This window comes from Ambystoma mexicanum, chromosome 5q (assembly GCF_040938575.1).
Source record: "Ambystoma mexicanum isolate Mex_15411 chromosome 5q, UKY_AmexF1_1, whole genome shotgun sequence".
NCBI lineage: Eukaryota > Metazoa > Chordata > Amphibia > Caudata > Ambystomatidae > Ambystoma > Ambystoma mexicanum.
Window position 1 is genome coordinate 529,356,961 of NC_090933.1, and position 14,308 is coordinate 529,371,268.

Here is a 14,308-nt window from a genome sequence, read left to right on the forward strand (position 1 = left end):
TACAAGTAAAGCTGCAGATGGCCATCCATTGCAACGAGGATTGGCCAACCAGGTATTAATAGCAGAGTGACTCCACTCCCACGCCCTTTCACGCTGGACCTGCGCTTGTGATCAAGAGGCTGCACGCCAGTCCCATAGACCCGAGAGCCCAATTGAAAAGGTGCTTGCTTCTCACTTTATTTCTCTCGCTATTTCTTGCTGTTTTAGGCCGCTGACACGCCGCCTGCAGCCAAAGGACCAGCGCTGGAGTGCCCTTTGTCATTTTTACCAGCTGGCCATATTTTACAATCGAGCGTCAGAATACCAAACAGGTAAGAGTTAGGTCTGGGAATTGAGTCCACTTTTCATCGTGTGTCCCATAAAGCGGAAGTGTCCAGCCGAGAGCAGGCAGGTGCCTTTTGCCCGCGTGTGCTGGGACACTGCAGCTTTGGACGTGAGCCAACTTGCCCTTTTCAGTGGGCCAGTACCTGTGACTCCAGTGAGAGAAGAGGAAAAGAAAGAACTTTCCCCTTCTCTGTCGAGTGGCCCCAGTGGCCTAATGGATAAGGCACTGGCCTCCTAAGCCAGGGATTGTGGGTTCGAGTCCCATCTGGGGTGGTTCGTGGCATTTTGTTCACACTTCTGCCAAAGCATGCAAAAGGTTTTTGCGGTAGTAGGGGGTGGGCGCAGGCTAGTACTTTGCTGGGCGCTGTGAAGTCCAGAACGTGCTCTGCTGGTAGCAGACTTTAAATGCCGGGAGACTGCAGAGTGTAGCAACCCCTCATGTCAGCGAAGAGACACAGATGAGTGGTAAGAAAGACAGGGAAAATATGCTTTCTGGAATCAGAGCTCCTGCAGACAGGGCTCACTCTTCTGCCAGCTCCGACCTGCTCCGATGAAAACGAAATAAAAGAGCAAAGGCTGCGCACTTTGAACCAATTATTCGAAGCATCGTATTGAAATGAAATAAAAGGTTAACAGCCCTGGGTGGCATCAAAGTGGAATTTCCTGAATATGTCACCAATGCCATGCAATGCGCCTGTTGCACAGTATCACGCCTGTTGCCGGCCCTCGCGCGGATGACTCTTTGGGATAGCAGAAAGTGGACGGAAGACTTTTAGGATGATAGTAAAAAAAACAGAAGCGAGCACATGACTTTATTTGCGACGATTGGCGAGTTTTGAATAAAATAGTGAAAATGAAGTAAAAGCGTCTTGCTGGAGAATGCGGGCATCGATCCCGCTACCTCTCGCATGCTAAGCGAGCGCTCTACCATCTGAGCTAATTCCCCTCCTCCTCGAAGGCTCTCGATACACTGCTTCAGAGCTGAAGCACAGTCTCCGGCTCACACTTGCTTGGCTGTCCAGGGACCTGTAGTGCATAAAGCCCTTTCTCTTCATCTGCCGCAGAGGAAATCACAATCTCACCCCTTTGCCCAAAACAAAATACCTTCAGTGGAGCTACAAGTAAAGCTGCAGATGGCCATCCATTGCAACGAGGATTGGCCAACCAGGTATTAATAGCAGAGTGACTCCACTCCCACGCCCTTTCACGCTGGACCTGCGCTTGTGATCAAGAGGCTGCACACCAGTCCCATAGACCCGAGAGCCCAATTGAAAAGGTGCTTGCTTCTCACTTTATTTCTCTCGCTATTTCTTGCTGTTTTAGGCCGCTGACACGCCGCCTGCAGCCAAAGGACCAGCGCTGGAGTGCCCTTTGTCATTTTTACCAGCTGGCCATATTTTACAATCGAGCGTCAGAATACCAAACAGGTAAGAGTTAGGTCTGGGAATTGAGTCCACTTTCCATCGTGTGTCCCATAAAGCGGAAGTGTCCAGCCGAGAGCAGGCAGGTGCCTTTTGCCCGCGTGTGCTGGGACACTGCAGCTTTGGACGTGAGCCAACTTGCCCTTTTCAGTGGGCCAGTACCTGTGACTCCAGTGAGAGAAGAGGAAAAGAAAGAACTTTCCCCTTCTCTGTCGAGGGGCCCCAGTGGCCTAATGGATAAGGCACTGGCCTCCTAAGCCAGGGATTGTGGGTTCGAGTCCCATCTGGGGTGGTTCGTGGCATTTTGTTCACACTTCTGCCAAAGCATGCAAAAGGTTTTTGCGGTAGTAGGGGGTGGGCGCAGGCTAGTACTTTGCTGGGCGCTGTGAAGTCCAGAACGTGCTCTGCTGGTAGCAGACTTTAAATGCGGGAGACTGCAGAGTGTAGCAACCCCTCATGTCAGCGAAGAGACACAGATGAGTGGTAAGAAAGACAGGGAAAATATGCTTTCTGGAATCAGAGCTCCTGCAGACAGGGCTCACTCTTCTGCCAGCTCCGACCTGCTCCGATGAAAACGAAATAAAAGAGCAAAGGCTGCGCACTTTGAACCAATTATTCGAAGCATCGTATTGAAATGAAATAAAAGGTTAACAGCCCTGGGTGGCATCAAAGTGGAATTTCCTGAATATGTCACCAATGCCATGCAATGCGCCTGTTGCACAGTATCACGCCTGTTGCCGGCCCTCGCGCGGATGACTCTTTGGGATAGCAGAAAGTGGACGGAAGACTTTTAGGATGATAGTAAAAAAAACAGAAGCGAGCACATGACTTTATTTGCGACGATTGGCGAGTTTTGAATAAAATAGTGAAAATGAAGTAAAAGCGTCTTGCTGGAGAATGCGGGCATCGATCCCGCTACCTCTCGCATGCTAAGCGAGCGCTCTACCATCTGAGCTAATTCCCCTCCTCCTCGAAGGCTCTCGATACACTGCTTCAGAGCTGAAGCACAGTCTCCGGCTCACACTTGCTTGGCTGTCCAGGGACCTGTAGTGCATAAAGCCCTTTCTCTTCATCTGCGGCAGAGGAAATCACAATCTCACCCCTTTGCCCAAAACAAAATACCTTCAGTGGAGCTACAAGTAAAGCTGCAGATGGCCATCCATTGCAATGAGGATTGGCCAACCAGGTATTAATAGCAGAGTGACTCCACTGCCACGCCCTTTCACGCTGGACCTGCGCTTGTGATCAAGAGGCTGCACGCCAGTCCCATAGACCCGAGAGCCCAATTGAAAAGGTGCTTGCTTCTCACTTTATTTCTCTCGCTATTTCTTGCTGTTTTAGGCCGCTGACACGCCGCCTGCAGCCAAAGGACCAGCGCTGGAGCGCCCTTTGTCATTTTTACCAGCTGGCCATATTTTACAATCGAGCGTCAGAATACCAAACAGGTAAGAGTTAGGTCTGGGAATTGAGTCCACTTTCCATCGTGTGTCCCATAAAGCGGAAGTGTCCAGCCGAGTGCAAGCAGGTGCCTTTTGCCCGCGTGTGCTGGGACACTGCAGCTTTGGACGTGAGCCAACTTGCCCTTTTCAGTGGGCCAGTACCCGTGACTCCAGTGAGAGAAGAGGAAAAGAAAGAACTTTCCCTTTCTCTGTCGAGTGGCCCCAGTGGCCTAATGGATAAGGCACTGGCCTCCTAAGCCAGGGATTGTGGGTTCGAGTCCCATCTGGGGTGGTTCGTGGCATTTTGTTCACACTTCTGCCAAAGCATGCAAAAGGTTTTTGCGGTAGTAGGGGGTGGGCGCAGGCTAGTACTTTGCTGGGCGCTGTGAAGTCCAGAACGTGCTCTGCTGGTAGCAGACTTTAAATGCCGGGAGACTGCAGAGTGTAGCAACCCCTCATGTCAGCGAAGAGACACAGATGAGTGGTAAGAAAGACAGGGAAAATATGCTTTCTGGAATCAGAGCTCCTGCAGACAGGGCTCACTCTTCTGCCAGCTCCGACCTGCTCCGATGAAAACGAAATAAAAGAGCAAAGGCTGCGCACTTTGAACCAATTATTCGAAGCATCGTATTGAAATGAAATAAAAGGTTAACAGCCCTGGGTGGCATCAAAGTGGAATTTCCTGAATATGTCACCAATGCCATGCAATGCGCCTGTTGCACAGTATCACGCCTGTTGCCGGCCCTCGCGCGGATGACTCTTTGGGATAGCAGAAAGTGGACGGAAGACTTTTAGGATGATAGTAAAAAAAACAGAAGCGAGCACATGACTTTATTTGCGACGATTGGCGAGTTTTGAATAAAATAGTGAAAATGAAGAAAAAGCGTCTTGCTGGAGAATGCGGGCATCGATCCCGCTACCTCTCGCATGCTAAGCGAGCGCTCTACCATCTGAGCTAATTCCCCTCCTCCTCGAAGGCTCTCGATACACTGCTTCAGAGCTGAAGCACAGTCTCCGGCTCACACTTGCTTGGCTGTCCAGGGACCTGTAGTGCATAAAGCCCTTTCTCTTCATCTGCCGCAGAGGAAATCACAATCTCACCCCTTTGCCCAAAACAAAATACCTTCAGTGGAGCTACAAGTAAAGCTGCAGATGGCCATCCATTGCAACGAGGATTGGCCAACCAGGTATTAATAGCAGAGTGACTCCACTGCCACGCCCTTTCACGCTGGACCTGCGCTTGTGATCAAGAGGCTGCACGCCAGTCCCATAGACCCGAGAGCCCAATTGAAAAGGTGCTTGCTTCTCACTTTATTTCTCTCGCTATTTCTTGCTGTTTTAGGCCGCTGACACGCCGCCTGCAGCCAAAGGACCAGCGCTGGAGTGCCCTTTGTCATTTTTACCAGCTGGCCATATTTTACAATCGAGCGTCAGAATACCAAACAGGTAAGAGTTAGGTCTGGGAATTGAGTCCACTTTCCATCGTGTGTCCCATAAAGCGGAAGTGTCCAGCCGAGTGCAAGCAGGTGCCTTTTGCCCGCGTGTGCTGGGACACTGCAGCTTTGGACGTGAGCCAACTTGCCCTTTTCAGTGGGCCAGTACCCGTGACTCCAGTGAGAGAAGAGGAAAAGAAAGAACTTTCCCTTTCTCTGTCGAGTTGCCCCAGTGGCCTAATGGATAAGGCACTGGCCTCCTAAGCCAGGGATTGTGGGTTCGAGTTCCATCTGGGGTGGTTCGTGGCATTTTGTTCACACTTCTGCCAAAGCATGCAAAAGGTTTTTGCGGTAGTAGGGGGTGGGCGCAGGCTAGTACTTTGCTGGGCGCTGTGAAGTCCAGAACGTGCTCTGCTGGTAGCAGACTTTAAATGCGGGAGACTGCAGAGTGTAGCAACCCCTCATGTCAGCGAAGAGACACAGATGAGTGGTAAGAAAGACAGGGAAAATATGCTTTCTGGAATCAGAGCTCCTGCAGACAGGGCTCACTCTTCTGCCAGCTCCGACCTGCTCCGATGAAAACGAAATAAAAGAGCAAAGGCTGCGCACTTTGAACCAATTATTCGAAGCATCGTATTGAAATGAAATAAAAGGTTAACAGCCCTGGGTGGCATCAAAGTGGAATTTCCTGAATATGTCACCAATGCCATGCAATGCGCCTATTGCACAGTATCACGCCTGTTGCCGGCCCTCGCGCGGGTGACTCTTTGGGATAGCAGAAAGTGGACGGAAGACTTTTAGGATGATAGTAAAAAAAACAGAAGCGAGCACATGACTTTATTTGCGACGATTGGCGAGTTTTGAATAAAATAGTGAAAATGAAGAAAAAGCGTCTTGCTGGAGAATGCGGGCATCGATCCCGCTACCTCTCGCATGCTAAGCGAGCGCTCTACCATCTGAGCTAATTCCCCTCCTCCTCGAAGGCTCTCGATACACTGCTTCAGAGCTGAAGCACAGTCTCCGGCTCACACTTGCTTGGCTGTCCAGGGACCTGTAGTGCATAAAGCCCTTTCTCTTCATCTGCGGCAGGGGAAATCACAATCTCACCCCTTTGCCCAAAACAAAATACCTTCAGTGGAGCTACAAGTAAAGCTGCAGATGGCCATCCATTGCAATGAGGATTGGCCAACCAGGTATTAATAGCAGAGTGACTCCACTGCCACGCCCTTTCACGCTGGACCTGCGCTTGTGATCAAGAGGCTGCACGCCAGTCCCATAGACCCGAGAGCCCAATTGAAAAGGTGCTTGCTTCTCACTTTATTTCTCTCGCTATTTCTTGCTGTTTTAGGCCGCTGACACGCCGCCTGCAGCCAAAGGACCAGCGCTGGAGCGCCCTTTGTCATTTTTACCAGCTGGCCATATTTTACAATCGAGCGTCAGAATACCAAACAGGTAAGAGTTAGGTCTGGGAATTGAGTCCACTTTCCATCGTGTGTCCCATAAAGCGGAAGTGTCCAGCCGAGTGCAAGCAGGTGCCTTTTGCCCGCGTGTGCTGGGACACTGCAGCTTTGGACGTGAGCCAACTTGCCCTTTTCAGTGGGCCAGTACCCGTGACTCCAGTGAGAGAAGAGGAAAAGAAAGAACTTTCCCCTTCTCTGTCGAGTGGCCCCAGTGGCCTAATGGATAAGGCACTGGCCTCCTAAGCCAGGGATTGTGGGTTCGAGTCCCATCTGGGGTGGTTCGTGGCATTTTGTTCACACTTCTGCCAAAGCATGCAAAAGGTTTTTGCGGTAGTAGGGGGTGGGCGCAGGCTAGTACTTTGCTGGGCGCTGTGAAGTCCAGAACGTGCTCTGCTGGTAGCAGACTTTAAATGCCGGGAGACTGCAGAGTGTAGCAACCCCTCATGTCAGTGAAGAGACACAGATGAGTGGTAAGAAAGACAGGGAAAATATGCTTTCTGGAATCAGAGCTCCTGCAGACAGGGCTCACTCTTCTGCCAGCTCCGACCTGCTCCGATGAAAACGAAATAAAAGAGCAAAGGCTGCGCACTTTGAACCAATTATTCGAAGCATCGTATTGAAATGAAATAAAAGGTTAACAGCCCTGGGTGGCATCAAAGTGGAATTTCCTGAATATGTCACCAATGCCATGCAATGCGCCTGTTGCACAGTATCACGCCTGTTGCCGGCCCTCGCGCGGATGACTCTTTGGGATAGCAGAAAGTGGACGGAAGACTTTTAGGATGATAGTAAAAAAAACAGAAGCGAGCACATGACTTTATTTGCGACGATTGGCGAGTTTTGAATAAAATAGTGAAAATGAAGAAAAAGCGTCTTGCTGGAGAATGCGGGCATCGATCCCGCTACCTCTCGCATGCTAAGCGAGCGCTCTACCATCTGAGCTAATTCCCCTCCTCCTCGAAGGCTCTCGATACACTGCTTCAGAGCTGAAGCACAGTCTCCGGCTCACACTTGCTTGGCTGTCCAGGGACCTGTAGTGCATAAAGCCCTTTCTCTTCATCTGCCGCAGAGGAAATCACAATCTCACCCCTTTGCCCAAAACAAAATACCTTCAGTGGAGCTACAAGTAAAGCTGCAGATGGCCATCCATTGCAACGAGGATTGGCCAACCAGGTATTAATAGCAGAGTGACTCCACTGCCACGCCCTTTCACGCTGGACCTGCGCTTGTGATCAAGAGGCTGCACGCCAGTCCCATAGACCCGAGAGCCCAATTGAAAAGGTGCTTATTTCTCTCTTTATTTCTCTCGCTATTTCTTGCTGTTTTAGGCCGCTGACACGCCGCCTGCAGCCAAAGGACCAGCGCTGGAGTGCCCTTTGTCATTTTTACCAGCTGGCCATATTTTACAATCGAGCGTCAGAATACCAAACAGGTAAGAGTTAGGTCTGGGAATTGAGTCCACTTTCCATCGTGTGTCCCATAAAGCGGAAGTGTCCAGCCGAGTGCAAGCAGGTGCCTCTTGCCCGCGTGTGCTGGGACACTGCAGCTTTGGACGTGAGCCAACTTGCCCTTTTCAGTGGGCCAGTACCCGTGACTCCAGTGAGAGAAGAGGAAAAGAAAGAACTTTCCCCTTCTCTGTCGAGTTGCCCCAGTGGCCTAATGGATAAGGCACTGGCCTCCTAAGCCAGGGATTGTGGGTTCGAGTCCCATCTGGGTTGGTTCGTGGCATTTTGTTCACACTTCTGCCAAAGCATGCAAAAGGTTTTTGCGGTAGTAGGGGGTGGGCGCAGGCTAGTACTTTGCTGGGCGCTGTGAAGTCCAGAACGTGCTCTGCTGGTAGCAGACTTTAAATGCCGGGAGACTGCAGAGTGTAGCAACGCCTCATGTCAGCGAAGAGACACAGATGAGTGGTAAGAAAGACAGGGAAAATATGCTTTCTGGAATCAGAGCTCCTGCAGACAGGGCTCACTCTTCTGCCAGCTCCGACCTGCTCCGATGAAAACGAAATAAAAGAGCAAAGGCTGCGCACTTTGAACCAATTATTCGAAGCATCGTATTGAAATGAAATAAAAGGTTAACAGCCCTGGGTGGCATCAAAGTGGAATTTCCTGAATATGTCACCAATGCCATGCAATGCGCCTGTTGCACAGTATCACGCCTGTTGCCGGCCCTCGCGCGGATGACTCTTTGGGATAGCAGAAAGTGGACGGAAGACTTTTAGGATGATAGTAAAAAAAACAGAAGCGAGCACATGACTTTATTTGCGACGATTGGCGAGTTTTGAATAAAATAGTGAAAATGAAGTAAAAGCGTCTTGCTGGAGAATGCGGGCATCGATCCCGCTACCTCTCGCATGCTAAGCGAGCGCTCTACCATCTGAGCTAATTCCCCTCCTCCTCGAAGGCTCTCGATACACTGCTTCAGAGCTGAAGCACAGTCTCCGGCTCACACTTGCTTGGCTGTCCAGGGACCTGTAGTGCATAAAGCCCTTTCTCTTCATCTGCCGCAGAGGAAATCACAATCTCACCCCTTTGCCCAAAACAAAATACCTTCAGTGGAGCTACAAGTAAAGCTGCAGATGGCCATCCATTGCAACGAGGATTGGCCAACCAGGTATTAATAGCAGAGTGACTCCACTCCCACGCCCTTTCACGCTGGACCTGCGCTTGTGATCAAGAGGCTGCACGCCAGTCCCATAGACCCGAGAGCCCAATTGAAAAGGTGCTTGCTTCTCACTTTATTTCTCTCGCTATTTCTTGCTGTTTTAGGCCGCTGACACGCCGCCTGCAGCCAAAGGACCAGCGCTGGAGTGCCCTTTGTCATTTTTACCAGCTGGCCATATTTTACAATCGAGCGTCAGAATACCAAACAGGTAAGAGTTAGGTCTGGGAATTGAGTCCACTTTTCATCGTGTGTCCCATAAAGCGGAAGTGTCCAGCCGAGAGCAGGCAGGTGCCTTTTGCCCGCGTGTGCTGGGACACTGCAGCTTTGGACGTGAGCCAACTTGCCCTTTTCAGTGGGCCAGTACCTGTGACTCCAGTGAGAGAAGAGGAAAAGAAAGAACTTTCCCCTTCTCTGTCGAGTGGCCCCAGTGGCCTAATGGATAAGGCACTGGCCTCCTAAGCCAGGGATTGTGGGTTCGAGTCCCATCTGGGGTGGTTCGTGGCATTTTGTTCACACTTCTGCCAAAGCATGCAAAAGGTTTTTGCGGTAGTAGGGGGTGGGCGCAGGCTAGTACTTTGCTGGGCGCTGTGAAGTCCAGAACGTGCTCTGCTGGTAGCAGACTTTAAATGCCGGGAGACTGCAGAGTGTAGCAACCCCTCATGTCAGCGAAGAGACACAGATGAGTGGTAAGAAAGACAGGGAAAATATGCTTTCTGGAATCAGAGCTCCTGCAGACAGGGCTCACTCTTCTGCCAGCTCCGACCTGCTCCGATGAAAACGAAATAAAAGAGCAAAGGCTGCGCACTTTGAACCAATTATTCGAAGCATCGTATTGAAATGAAATAAAAGGTTAACAGCCCTGGGTGGCATCAAAGTGGAATTTCCTGAATATGTCACCAATGCCATGCAATGCGCCTGTTGCACAGTATCACGCCTGTTGCCGGCCCTCGCGCGGATGACTCTTTGGGATAGCAGAAAGTGGACGGAAGACTTTTAGGATGATAGTAAAAAAAACAGAAGCGAGCACATGACTTTATTTGCGACGATTGGCGAGTTTTGAATAAAATAGTGAAAATGAAGTAAAAGCGTCTTGCTGGAGAATGCGGGCATCGATCCCGCTACCTCTCGCATGCTAAGCGAGCGCTCTACCATCTGAGCTAATTCCCCTCCTCCTCGAAGGCTCTCGATACACTGCTTCAGAGCTGAAGCACAGTCTCCGGCTCACACTTGCTTGGCTGTCCAGGGACCTGTAGTGCATAAAGCCCTTTCTCTTCATCTGCCGCAGAGGAAATCACAATCTCACCCCTTTGCCCAAAACAAAATACCTTCAGTGGAGCTACAAGTAAAGCTGCAGATGGCCATCCATTGCAACGAGGATTGGCCAACCAGGTATTAATAGCAGAGTGACTCCACTCCCACGCCCTTTCACGCTGGACCTGCGCTTGTGATCAAGAGGCTGCACACCAGTCCCATAGACCCGAGAGCCCAATTGAAAAGGTGCTTGCTTCTCACTTTATTTCTCTCGCTATTTCTTGCTGTTTTAGGCCGCTGACACGCCGCCTGCAGCCAAAGGACCAGCGCTGGAGTGCCCTTTGTCATTTTTACCAGCTGGCCATATTTTACAATCGAGCGTCAGAATACCAAACAGGTAAGAGTTAGGTCTGGGAATTGAGTCCACTTTCCATCGTGTGTCCCATAAAGCGGAAGTGTCCAGCCGAGAGCAGGCAGGTGCCTTTTGCCCGCGTGTGCTGGGACACTGCAGCTTTGGACGTGAGCCAACTTGCCCTTTTCAGTGGGCCAGTACCTGTGACTCCAGTGAGAGAAGAGGAAAAGAAAGAACTTTCCCCTTCTCTGTCGAGGGGCCCCAGTGGCCTAATGGATAAGGCACTGGCCTCCTAAGCCAGGGATTGTGGGTTCGAGTCCCATCTGGGGTGGTTCGTGGCATTTTGTTCACACTTCTGCCAAAGCATGCAAAAGGTTTTTGCGGTAGTAGGGGGTGGGCGCAGGCTAGTACTTTGCTGGGCGCTGTGAAGTCCAGAACGTGCTCTGCTGGTAGCAGACTTTAAATGCGGGAGACTGCAGAGTGTAGCAACCCCTCATGTCAGCGAAGAGACACAGATGAGTGGTAAGAAAGACAGGGAAAATATGCTTTCTGGAATCAGAGCTCCTGCAGACAGGGCTCACTCTTCTGCCAGCTCCGACCTGCTCCGATGAAAACGAAATAAAAGAGCAAAGGCTGCGCACTTTGAACCAATTATTCGAAGCATCGTATTGAAATGAAATAAAAGGTTAACAGCCCTGGGTGGCATCAAAGTGGAATTTCCTGAATATGTCACCAATGCCATGCAATGCGCCTGTTGCACAGTATCACGCCTGTTGCCGGCCCTCGCGCGGGTGACTCTTTGGGATAGCAGAAAGTGGACGGAAGACTTTTAGGATGATAGTAAAAAAAACAGAAGCGAGCACATGACTTTATTTGCGACGATTGGCGAGTTTTGAATAAAATAGTGAAAATGAAGAAAAAGCGTCTTGCTGGAGAATGCGGGCATCGATCCCGCTACCTCTCGCATGCTAAGCGAGCGCTCTACCATCTGAGCTAATTCCCCTCCTCCTCGAAGGCTCTCGATACACTGCTTCAGAGCTGAAGCACAGTCTCCGGCTCACACTTGCTTGGCTGTCCAGGGACCTGTAGTGCATAAAGCCCTTTCTCTTCATCTGCGGCAGGGGAAATCACAATCTCACCCCTTTGCCCAAAACAAAATACCTTCAGTGGAGCTACAAGTAAAGCTGCAGATGGCCATCCATTGCAATGAGGATTGGCCAACCAGGTATTAATAGCAGAGTGACTCCACTGCCACGCCCTTTCACGCTGGACCTGCGCTTGTGATCAAGAGGCTGCACGCCAGTCCCATAGACCCGAGAGCCCAATTGAAAAGGTGCTTGCTTCTCACTTTATTTCTCTCGCTATTTCTTGCTGTTTTAGGCCGCTGACACGCCGCCTGCAGCCAAAGGACCAGCGCTGGAGCGCCCTTTGTCATTTTTACCAGCTGGCCATATTTTACAATCGAGCGTCAGAATACCAAACAGGTAAGAGTTAGGTCTGGGAATTGAGTCCACTTTCCATCGTGTGTCCCATAAAGCGGAAGTGTCCAGCCGAGTGCAAGCAGGTGCCTCTTGCCCGCGTGTGCTGGGACACTGCAGCTTTGGACGTGAGCCAACTTGCCCTTTTCAGTGGGCCAGTACCCGTGACTCCAGTGAGAGAAGAGGAAAAGAAAGAACTTTCCCCTTCTCTGTCGAGTTGCCCCAGTGGCCTAATGGATAAGGCACTGGCCTCCTAAGCCAGGGATTGTGGGTTCGAGTCCCATCTGGGTTGGTTCGTGGCATTTTGTTCACACTTCTGCCAAAGCATGCAAAAGGTTTTTGCGGTAGTAGGGGGTGGGCGCAGGCTAGTACTTTGCTGGGCGCTGTGAAGTCCAGAACGTGCTCTGCTGGTAGCAGACTTTAAATGCCGGGAGACTGCAGAGTGTAGCAACGCCTCATGTCAGCGAAGAGACACAGATGAGTGGTAAGAAAGACAGGGAAAATATGCTTTCTGGAATCAGAGCTCCTGCAGACAGGGCTCACTCTTCTGCCAGCTCCGACCTGCTCCGATGAAAACGAAATAAAAGAGCAAAGGCTGCGCACTTTGAACCAATTATTCGAAGCATCGTATTGAAATGAAATAAAAGGTTAACAGCCCTGGGTGGCATCAAAGTGGAATTTCCTGAATATGTCACCAATGCCATGCAATGCGCCTGTTGCACAGTATCACGCCTGTTGCCGGCCCTCGCGCGGATGACTCTTTGGGATAGCAGAAAGTGGACGGAAGACTTTTAGGATGATAGTAAAAAAAACAGAAGCGAGCACATGACTTTATTTGCGACGATTGGCGAGTTTTGAATATAATAGTGAAAATGAAGTAAAAGCGTCTTGCTGGAGAATGCGGGCATCGATCCCGCTACCTCTCGCATGCTAAGCGAGCGCTCTACCATCTGAGCTAATTCCCCTCCTCCTCGAAGGCTCTCGATACACTGCTTCAGAGCTGAAGCACAGTCTCCGGCTCACACTTGCTTGGCTGTCCAGGGACCTGTAGTGCATAAAGCCCTTTCTCTTCATCTGCCGCAGAGGAAATCACAATCTCACCCCTTTGCCCAAAACAAAATACCTTCAGTGGAGCTACAAGTAAAGCTGCAGATGGCCATCCATTGCAACGAGGATTGGCCAACCAGGTATTAATAGCAGAGTGACTCCACTCCCACGCCCTTTCACGCTGGACCTGCGCTTGTGATCAAGAGGCTGCACACCAGTCCCAGAGACCCGAGAGCCCAATTGAAAAGGTGCTTGCTTCTCACTTTATTTCTCTCGCTATTTCTTGCTGTTTTAGGCCGCTGACACGCCGCCTGCAGCCAAAGGACCAGCGCTGGAGTGCCCTTTGTCATTTTTACCAGCTGGCCATATTTTACAATCGAGCGTCAGAATACCAAACAGGTAAGAGTTAGGTCTGGGAATTGAGTCCACTTTCCATTGTGTGTCCCATAAAGCGGAAGTGTCCAGCCGAGAGCAGGCAGGTGCCTTTTGCCCGCGTGTGCTGGGACACTGCAGCTTTGGACGTGAGCCAACTTGCCCTTTTCAGTGGGCCAGTACCTGTGACTCCAGTGAGAGAAGAGGAAAAGAAAGAACTTTCCCCTTCTCTGTCGAGTGGCCCCAGTGGCCTAATGGATAAGGCACTGGCCTCCTAAGCCAGGGATTGTGGGTTCGAGTCCCATCTGGGGTGGTTCGTGGCATTTTGTTCACACTTCTGCCAAAGCATGCAAAAGGTTTTTGCGGTAGTAGGGGGTGGGCGCAGGCTAGTACTTTGCTGGGCGCTGTGAAGTCCAGAACGTGCTCTGCTGGTAGCAGACTTTAAATGCCGGGAGACTGCAGAGTGTAGCAACCCCTCATGTCAGCGAAGAGACACAGATGAGTGGTAAGAAAGACAGGGAAAATATGCTTTCTGGAATCAGAGCTCCTGCAGACAGGGCTCACTCTTCTGCCAGCTCCGACCTGCTCCGATGAAAACGAAATAAAAGAGCAAAGGCTGCGCACTTTGAACCAATTATTCGAAGCATCGTATTGAAATGAAATAAAAGGTTAACAGCCCTGGGTGGCATCAAAGTGGAATTTCCTGAATATGTCACCAATGCCATGCAATGCGCCTGTTGCACAGTATCACGCCTGTTGCCGGCCCTCGCGCGGATGACTCTTTGGGATAGCAGAAAGTGGACGGAAGACTTTTAGGATGATAGTAAAAAAAACAGAAGCGAGCACATGACTTTATTTGCGACGATTGGCGAGTTTTGAATAAAATAGTGAAAATGAAGTAAAAGCGTCTTGCTGGAGAATGCGGGCATCGATCCCGCTACCTCTCGCATGCTAAGCGAGCGCTCTACCATCTGAGCTAATTCCCCTCCTCCTCAAAGGCTCTCGATACACTGCTTCAGAGCTGAAGCACAGTCTCCGGCTCACACTTGCTTGGCTGTCCAGGGACC

At 50.6% G+C, this 14,308-nt stretch overlaps 20 non-coding genes across 20 annotated transcripts; 10 read left to right on the plus strand and 10 right to left on the minus strand.

The window, feature by feature from the left end:
- The first annotated feature begins 524 nt into the window (after window positions 1–524).
- Window positions 525–597, plus strand: TRNAR-CCU (transfer RNA arginine (anticodon CCU)). Its single transcript has one exon. It is a non-coding gene; the product is annotated as a tRNA-Arg (tRNA).
- A 600-nt stretch (window positions 598–1,197) lies between these two features.
- On the minus strand, window positions 1,198–1,270 carry TRNAA-AGC (transfer RNA alanine (anticodon AGC)). The gene has a single exon. It is a non-coding gene; the product is annotated as a tRNA-Ala (tRNA).
- Window positions 1,271–1,964: 694 nt separating this feature from the next.
- On the plus strand, window positions 1,965–2,037 carry TRNAR-CCU (transfer RNA arginine (anticodon CCU)). The gene has a single exon. It is a non-coding gene; the product is annotated as a tRNA-Arg (tRNA).
- A 599-nt stretch (window positions 2,038–2,636) lies between these two features.
- Window positions 2,637–2,709, minus strand: TRNAA-AGC (transfer RNA alanine (anticodon AGC)). The gene has a single exon. It is a non-coding gene; the product is annotated as a tRNA-Ala (tRNA).
- A 694-nt stretch (window positions 2,710–3,403) lies between these two features.
- TRNAR-CCU (transfer RNA arginine (anticodon CCU)) lies at window positions 3,404–3,476 on the plus strand. Its single transcript has one exon. It is a non-coding gene; the product is annotated as a tRNA-Arg (tRNA).
- A 600-nt stretch (window positions 3,477–4,076) lies between these two features.
- TRNAA-AGC (transfer RNA alanine (anticodon AGC)) lies at window positions 4,077–4,149 on the minus strand. The gene has a single exon. It is a non-coding gene; the product is annotated as a tRNA-Ala (tRNA).
- A 694-nt stretch (window positions 4,150–4,843) lies between these two features.
- Window positions 4,844–4,916, plus strand: TRNAR-CCU (transfer RNA arginine (anticodon CCU)). Its single transcript has one exon. It is a non-coding gene; the product is annotated as a tRNA-Arg (tRNA).
- Window positions 4,917–5,515: 599 nt separating this feature from the next.
- On the minus strand, window positions 5,516–5,588 carry TRNAA-AGC (transfer RNA alanine (anticodon AGC)). Its single transcript has one exon. It is a non-coding gene; the product is annotated as a tRNA-Ala (tRNA).
- A 694-nt stretch (window positions 5,589–6,282) lies between these two features.
- Window positions 6,283–6,355, plus strand: TRNAR-CCU (transfer RNA arginine (anticodon CCU)). The gene has a single exon. It is a non-coding gene; the product is annotated as a tRNA-Arg (tRNA).
- Window positions 6,356–6,955: 600 nt separating this feature from the next.
- Window positions 6,956–7,028, minus strand: TRNAA-AGC (transfer RNA alanine (anticodon AGC)). Its single transcript has one exon. It is a non-coding gene; the product is annotated as a tRNA-Ala (tRNA).
- Window positions 7,029–7,722: 694 nt separating this feature from the next.
- Window positions 7,723–7,805, plus strand: TRNAR-CCU (transfer RNA arginine (anticodon CCU)). The gene has a single exon. It is a non-coding gene; the product is annotated as a tRNA-Arg (tRNA).
- A 590-nt stretch (window positions 7,806–8,395) lies between these two features.
- TRNAA-AGC (transfer RNA alanine (anticodon AGC)) lies at window positions 8,396–8,468 on the minus strand. The gene has a single exon. It is a non-coding gene; the product is annotated as a tRNA-Ala (tRNA).
- Window positions 8,469–9,162: 694 nt separating this feature from the next.
- TRNAR-CCU (transfer RNA arginine (anticodon CCU)) lies at window positions 9,163–9,235 on the plus strand. The gene has a single exon. It is a non-coding gene; the product is annotated as a tRNA-Arg (tRNA).
- A 600-nt stretch (window positions 9,236–9,835) lies between these two features.
- On the minus strand, window positions 9,836–9,908 carry TRNAA-AGC (transfer RNA alanine (anticodon AGC)). Its single transcript has one exon. It is a non-coding gene; the product is annotated as a tRNA-Ala (tRNA).
- Window positions 9,909–10,602: 694 nt separating this feature from the next.
- Window positions 10,603–10,675, plus strand: TRNAR-CCU (transfer RNA arginine (anticodon CCU)). Its single transcript has one exon. It is a non-coding gene; the product is annotated as a tRNA-Arg (tRNA).
- Window positions 10,676–11,274: 599 nt separating this feature from the next.
- Window positions 11,275–11,347, minus strand: TRNAA-AGC (transfer RNA alanine (anticodon AGC)). Its single transcript has one exon. It is a non-coding gene; the product is annotated as a tRNA-Ala (tRNA).
- A 694-nt stretch (window positions 11,348–12,041) lies between these two features.
- TRNAR-CCU (transfer RNA arginine (anticodon CCU)) lies at window positions 12,042–12,124 on the plus strand. The gene has a single exon. It is a non-coding gene; the product is annotated as a tRNA-Arg (tRNA).
- Window positions 12,125–12,714: 590 nt separating this feature from the next.
- Window positions 12,715–12,787, minus strand: TRNAA-AGC (transfer RNA alanine (anticodon AGC)). Its single transcript has one exon. It is a non-coding gene; the product is annotated as a tRNA-Ala (tRNA).
- Window positions 12,788–13,481: 694 nt separating this feature from the next.
- TRNAR-CCU (transfer RNA arginine (anticodon CCU)) lies at window positions 13,482–13,554 on the plus strand. The gene has a single exon. It is a non-coding gene; the product is annotated as a tRNA-Arg (tRNA).
- Window positions 13,555–14,154: 600 nt separating this feature from the next.
- TRNAA-AGC (transfer RNA alanine (anticodon AGC)) lies at window positions 14,155–14,227 on the minus strand. The gene has a single exon. It is a non-coding gene; the product is annotated as a tRNA-Ala (tRNA).
- Between the last annotated feature and the right edge of the window lie 81 nt (window positions 14,228–14,308).